The sequence below is a fragment of the Phocoena sinus genome, chromosome 10 (assembly GCF_008692025.1).
Source record: "Phocoena sinus isolate mPhoSin1 chromosome 10, mPhoSin1.pri, whole genome shotgun sequence".
NCBI classification, from domain to species: domain Eukaryota; kingdom Metazoa; phylum Chordata; class Mammalia; order Artiodactyla; family Phocoenidae; genus Phocoena; species Phocoena sinus.
In genome coordinates this window covers 46,711,065-46,718,062 of record NC_045772.1, presented here as the reverse complement: position 1 = coordinate 46,718,062, position 6,998 = coordinate 46,711,065, and the positions used below count along the sequence as shown (strand labels likewise).

The following is a 6,998-nucleotide window of genomic DNA, read 5'->3' as shown; positions in this document are numbered from 1 at the left end:
GCAGTAAAACTACTCTCAGCCTCTAGCAGCCTACTTTTCATCATTATACTTTTGCTTTTCTAGAATTTTGTATAAATTAAATCAATCAGTATGTTGTCTAATATGTCTGGTTCCTTTCAACAGCATAATGATGTTGAGATTCATTAAGATTCATTTTTAAAAGACTATCACAGCCCACACTGAATGCAGGCACCTTTGTAGAAGATCAACTGATCATATATTTTAGAGTCTGTTTCCAGACTCTCTTCTGTTCCATGGAGATACATGCCTATCTTTAAGCCCATACTATGCTATTCTGATGACTATCACCCAAGTGAGTCTCGATATCAGGTGTAAGTCCTCCAATTTTGCTCACCTTTTGGATTTTTTTCACTCTTGTAAGTACTTTGAATTCCCATATACATTTTAGAGTTAGCGTTTCAATTGGACAGACAAGCCTGCTGAGATTTTCTATGGGACTATATTGAATATATAGGGGAGAACTGAGATCCTAACAATATTGAGTCTTCTGATCCATGAATATTGTGTATCTCCATGTGTTTAGTTGTTCAGTTTCTCTCAGCAATATTTTGTAGTTTTCAGTGTACAAGCATTGCACATTTTGGGTTAAATTTTCCCCAAATTCTTCTCTTTTTTTTTGCTATAGTAAATGGTATTTTAGAAAAATCAATTTTGTAGTCTGTACAGCTTTTAATTTTTATGTATTAAACTTGTGTCTGTGACCTTGCTGACCTCCCTTATTAGCTCCATCAGCTACTTTTTTAGATTCCTAAGGATTTTTTTATAACATAGCTAACTACATAATCTGCAAAAAAGAGTGAGCTTTATATTTTCCCATACAATTTGTAAGCTATTCAGTTATGAGTGTGAGACAGAGATCAGGAAACTTTTCCCCCCATAGGTAAATCCAATTGACTCAGTACTATTTTTGAAAAGGTATTTTTTTTCCCCTTTGCAGTGCATTGCCACTTTGGTCATCATCAGGTGACTGTATGTGTGTGTGTGTGTGTGTGTGTGTGTGTGTGTGTGTGTGTGTGTGTGTGTATGTATGTATATACATATATATCTCTCACAGGATTTTGTGCTACAATTTTTTTTTAGAATTTTTTTTGCATTTATGTTCCTGAGAAATATTTGTTCATAATTTTGTTGTTTGTAATGTTCTTATCAAGTTTTTGTATTTAGGCTATGCTGCTCTCAAAAGAGTTCAGCTACATTAAGTCCTTACTTGGTTTCCTTTCTTAGTTTTTTTTCTTGGATATGTTAACTGCTTTGAAATGTATTAGCTTCGATCTTTTGGGAAATGTTTCCTCTGTAAATCTCTTTTTCTTGTTTCTTTTGTTGCTCTCTAGGTGTTCTGCACAACCATCATCCTAGGGCTTTCTTCTGATCTCCGTCTTGGAATTCCCTTTGTTATTTTCTCTGGGCTAGATTCCCTGGGTCCTTGAGATTGGGAATGACATATACAAACTACTATATATAAAATAGATAACTAATAAGGACCTATTGTATAGCACAGGGAACTCTACTCAGTACTCTATAATGGCCTATATGGGAGAAGAATCTACCGAAGAGTGGATATATGTATATATATAACAGATTCACTTTGCTGTACAGCAGACACTAACACAACATTGTAAATCAACTATACTCCAATAAAAATTTTTTAAAAAAGAAATAATAAAATTAATTTTAAGGAAAAGTGCAAAAAAATTGCCTTTATTTGAAAGACATCAAAAAGAAAATGAAAAGAAAAGCTACAGAATGGGAGATAACATTTTCAATATATATAACTGATAAAGGACTTAAAATCTGAATAGAGAACTTCTGCAAATAAGAAAAATAAAATTAAATAGGATAATGGAAGAAAAATTGTGAGCACTCATGAAAAAAAATAGAAAATCCATATGACCAATAAACACATGATAGAATGTTAAATCTCCTTAACTTTCTAGAAAACATTAAGTTGAAACTAAAATGAGATACCAATTTCTGTGCATATACCCTATGCTGGAAAAAATTTAAAACTCTGAATATACCAAGTTTTTTTTTTTTTTTGCGGTACACGGGCGTCTCACTGTTGTGGCCTCTCCCATTGCGGAGCACAGGCTCCGGACGCGCAGGCTCAGAGGCCATGGCTCACGGGCCCAGCCGCTCCGCGGCATGTGGGATCTTCCCGGACCGGGGCACGAACCGGTGTCCCCTGCATCGGCAGGGCGGACTCTCAACCACTGCACCACCAGGGAAGCCCTATTCCAAGTATTTTTAAAAATATGGAACAACAGGACTTATTCACTGTTGGTGAGTGTGTAAATCGGTGCAAATATTTTGAAATATTGGCAATATCTTCCATTAAATTTAAACATACACATGCCTCACAACTCAGAAATTCTAATCCTGGTATATACCCTAGGGAAATATGATTATATATGTCCCAGAAGATAGGCACAAGAATATGTATGTCAGCATTGACTGGTAACAGCAACAAACTGGAAACACAAATATCCATTAACAGTAGAATGGATAAATAAACTTGTGGTAAAATTTCAATCAAATTAATAATATAAATCAAAAAAATAAACTAGAGCAACACACAATAATGGGGATGGAATTAGCCAATATAATGTTAAATGAAAGTAGAAATTCTCAAAACAATGGGCAATGGATATATAGAGATGGGACTTCAGGGGTGCTGTTAGTGTTTATATCCCAACTTGTTTGATTATTCTATGAATGTCCACTTAATAATTACTCATTATACTGTACATTTAAAAGTATTTTTCTTTATATATGCAATATTTTACATTTTTATGTTTATAAACAGTTTTAAATGAAAGGAATTCATATTATACATGTCTTTATAAAAGCACATACTGACAATAACATTATTAAACGACACAATAAATAAAAACTTCAAGATTTCATAACAAATATATTGTGTCTAAGAATTTAGGTCTTTTGCTATTTGTAATAATATTCAATGCTTTTTAGAACAGTACACTGCCTCCTCATGACTTAAGTGATAGTAAATTTAAAACAAAATTTCTTTTTTGACCTGCACATCTTAAAAGTTAAAGCCAACAGAGTTGGTGAAACTCCAAATATATGAATAACAGTTTGTGATATCTTTTCAAGTCTCAATTACAATTGATTTAGTTCATCTATTATGATAAAAATACACATTATTATTATTTCATAAGTATAAGTTAATAAGGATAAATTATCCATTAGGGAAAGAATGTTTTCTATGACTCTATTTTTAAAAATGGGACAGATTAATCCTATTAGTCTGAGAGGCCACTATGTAATATTGGCCATGCATTCTAGAATACTTTGTTTTGTTGGCATAGATGATTAGGAATGTACATAGAGACATCTTTACAGGTCTGTTCAGTCAAAAGCAAGTAATTTTTTTTCTCAGAATTGACTGAAATGATTAGTGATCTACATGCTTTGAGATTTTGTAGTTCATTTGTGCTTTTGGGGAAAGAAGAGAAGTATGGCAGGAAAAAACACAAACTTTGGAATCATATAGAACTGTGGTTCTGGGCAAGTTACCCATTTTTCTGAGCCTTAATTTCCTTATCTATAAAAAGGGGGATAATATTAGGGACTTTTCAGGTTTCTTGTGGGCATTTACAATGAAAAAGTAATTTATGACATATGATAAACACACAATAAACATCAGTTACCCACTTTCCAGTTACGATCTTTTCCAACCCTTTGACTGTGTATCTAATTTAAATGGAAATTTTTCTATTTAAAATTTAGTATATTTGCATCATATAAAAATATTTCACCCAACTAATTTTGGAAATGCTAGAAATAGAAAATAATATTAAAAAGAAACAATGTTACAGTCAGGCATTTTTACAAATACATGCACATATGACAAACTTCAACTTGTATCCAATTCAATGGCATATATTGATTACCATTTCCTTTCTTCAAGCTATTTAGGAAAAAGGCACAAATCTATCTTGAGGAAAATCTGATGATCCTCAACCATTCTAAGGCCAACAGTGATATGCAGTAAAAAAAAAAAAAAAAAAAAAAAAAAAAAAAAAAGACTGGACTAAAAATCAGACAAGGTGGTTTCTAATATTATGAATTCCACTAACTAGTTATGTGACTTTGTACAGTTCATGTGTCTTCTCTGAGTATCAGATTTCTTAACTCTAAAATGGGGCTAACAATATCTGCCTTGCCTCTTTTACAAGATTCTTATAAGGATCTAAAGAGAAAAGAGAGGACTTCTCTGGTGGTCCAGTGGTACAGAATCCACCTTACAATACAAGAGACGCGGGTTCGATCTCTGGTCAGGGAACTAATATCCCACATGCTGTGGGGCAACTAAGCCCATGTGCCACAACTACTGAGCTCGTGTGCCTCAACTAGAGAGCCTGCGTGCCACAGCTACAGAGCCCACCCACCCTGGAGCCTGTGCGCCATAACTAGAGAAGAGGAAAAAATCCACATGCCGCAACTAGAGAGAAGGCAGCGCGCCGCAACAAAGAGCCTGCGCACTGGAACGAAAAATTCCGCATGCCTCCACGAAGATCCCACGTGCTGTAACTAAGACCCGACGCAGCCAAAAATAAATTAAATAAATAAATAATAAAAAATAGAGAAAAGAGTGAAAAACGACATCTAATTAGGAACCTACATCCCTTTGATTTAATTAAAAAATAAAAGATATCTGGTAACACTGGACAAGAGAAAAAAGGGAGCATTCACTTTAAATATAAAATAAATTTCCTTCTGAAAAGTCTTTTCTAAAACACAGAAAGGATTTTAAAATATAAATAACCTACACTTTACATCAGCAAACCTTACAGATTTCGGAGTAGAAAATGGAGCCAAGCCCTGGGTAATTCACAAAGTCCTCTGAAACACAGTGTTTCATCTACAAAATAAAAGGGTTAGAATAAAAATTTCTCCAAAGTTCTTTCCAACTTAAACTTTCTTACGATTTCATTTAAGGAAGAGCTTTAGTGCTTCCCTGGTGGCGCAGTGGTTGAGAGTCCGCCTGCCGATGCAGGGGACACGGGTTCGTGCCCCGGTCTGGGAGGATCCCACATGCCGTGGAGCGGCTGGGCCCGTGAGCCATGGCCGCTGAGCCTGCGGGTCTGGAGCCTGTGCTCCGCGGCGGGAGAGGCCACAGCAGTGAGAGGCCCGCGTACCGCAAAAAAAAAAAAAAAAAAGGAAGAGTTTTAGTAATTGGAAAATGACCGACACTTTACATCAGCATAATAAAATCTCTTTGTGAACCAGAAGGCAGGATAAAATAAGTGAGTGAAACAGAACCTGAAATATTAGACTAGTTTAATCAGAATTACCAATTTTAATGGTTGCAAATCTACAAAACATCTGTACAATGCTTCTCTCTAAATGAAACAATCTAGGTGAAAGCATTTTGGAAGCCATAAGATGCTATGTGAATGTAAAGTATTATTGACATCATCATCTTCTTTACTTGAGCCCATTTCAGCTGCACCAGGCATCCAGGATGGGCATGGAGGGGAGGAAGGAAGAGGAAAGAGGAAGAGGATTTGCTTTTCTTGTGTTCTAGTTTCCCCTTGTTCCCTGAGCATGTATGTCTGTGATATAATACACGCATTTTTTTCCCCAAACATTAAAAGGTAGTTACTTCCTAATACATAAATAGACAAATAGACAGTTAGGTCTTTTTGTGTGTTTAGGCTAAAGATATAGTTACTTTAATTTCTCATTTCTTGATTTGAGACATTTTTAAACAAAGCAGGTGGTAGGGTATGTATTTTACCATTGTATCCAGTATTTTCCATACACTAGCTTATTTCTTTTCTAAAATAAGCTATCATTTGAATAACTGGAAAGTGCTTTAAAATAAGAATTGCTAGTTATGAGTCACTGCAACGATAGACAGCTTGACAGTGTTATTTGCATTTGGCCATGAGAGAAACTGAGGGGATTGAGACAGAGGTAGAGCAAGAACTAGACCTCCCAGGCTGTCTGAAGAATGCCAAACCTCTGGGAAGGAGTAATAGAATTGTAGTTTGGAAGATGCCTGAAGATGGACAAACCTAGCTGCCTAGGCACCTAAAAATCCTCAGCAGCTAAATCTGTGTCTTCATGACCTGGCTCAAGGGCTTATTGGAAGTTGGTTGTTTAAATTGAATGTTAATTTGCAAGAACCTTTTGGGAAATCATTGTGACAAATTACGAATGAGATCATTAAGAAGGAAAGCTGGGACCAACGTGGATACCCCGGGAGGTCACTCTCCCCAGGCTCTGTCCTGGTGGCGTAGGGGAGCCTAGGGCTCTGCCCCATGATGTACAGTCCCTTTCCACAACGTTGGAGATGAAGCTGGGCCTTGAGTCTGCACCTGCATATACCTACAGCTTCTCAGAGTCCTGTGGACAACAACTGAGGAGACAAACCATGCAGGAAACAGCTCTCTAGAGCAGCATATCTGAATCTAGGTTGATCCGAAGTGAATGAAAGATTTGTTTTAATCAGTTTGGGTGTACTACTGGATTAAAGCTCTTACCTGCCTTGTTTTGCAAAAAAAAGAAGGACAGCTGGGTTTAGCATTTGCTTGAAGTCGTATTTTCATCAGAACTCATCTCCCTCCTAAAAGAATGATTGTTAAACAGTGCATCTTGGCCTGGGGATTGGGGTGGAGGTGGGGATTGGAGAGAATCTTGCTTTCCTTTTTTTTTTTCTCCTCTAATTTCTAGCTATTATAGCCATGGCTAAGCCATTAGTCAAACTCCCTCATGGTAAAAGAGGGATAATGTCAACATTAAAAGCTCCAGAGCAAATAAGTAATGTATTTATTTCCCTAAAGTTTTCCTAAAATTACCTGCTCAGCTCAGCTCAGGAGAGAGGACTTGCAGCTTGAAATACAAGTCTTTTTCAAACTCAATTTAAGAATCTCTCTTGTATCCTCTGATAATTATAAAAGGAAACCGATGGGTGCCATTCAAACGTGCATAACTAAACAGTAATGTTC

The 6,998-nt window shown here is 36.1% G+C and overlaps 1 non-coding gene across 1 annotated transcript; it reads left to right on the top strand.

Annotated features, from left to right (window-relative positions):
- The first annotated feature begins 6,235 nt into the window (after window positions 1–6,235).
- LOC116761389 lies at window positions 6,236–6,439 on the top strand. The gene has a single exon (XR_004351962.1). It is a non-coding gene; the product is annotated as a small nucleolar RNA SNORA73 family (small nucleolar RNA).
- The last annotated feature ends 559 nt before the right edge of the window (window positions 6,440–6,998 follow it).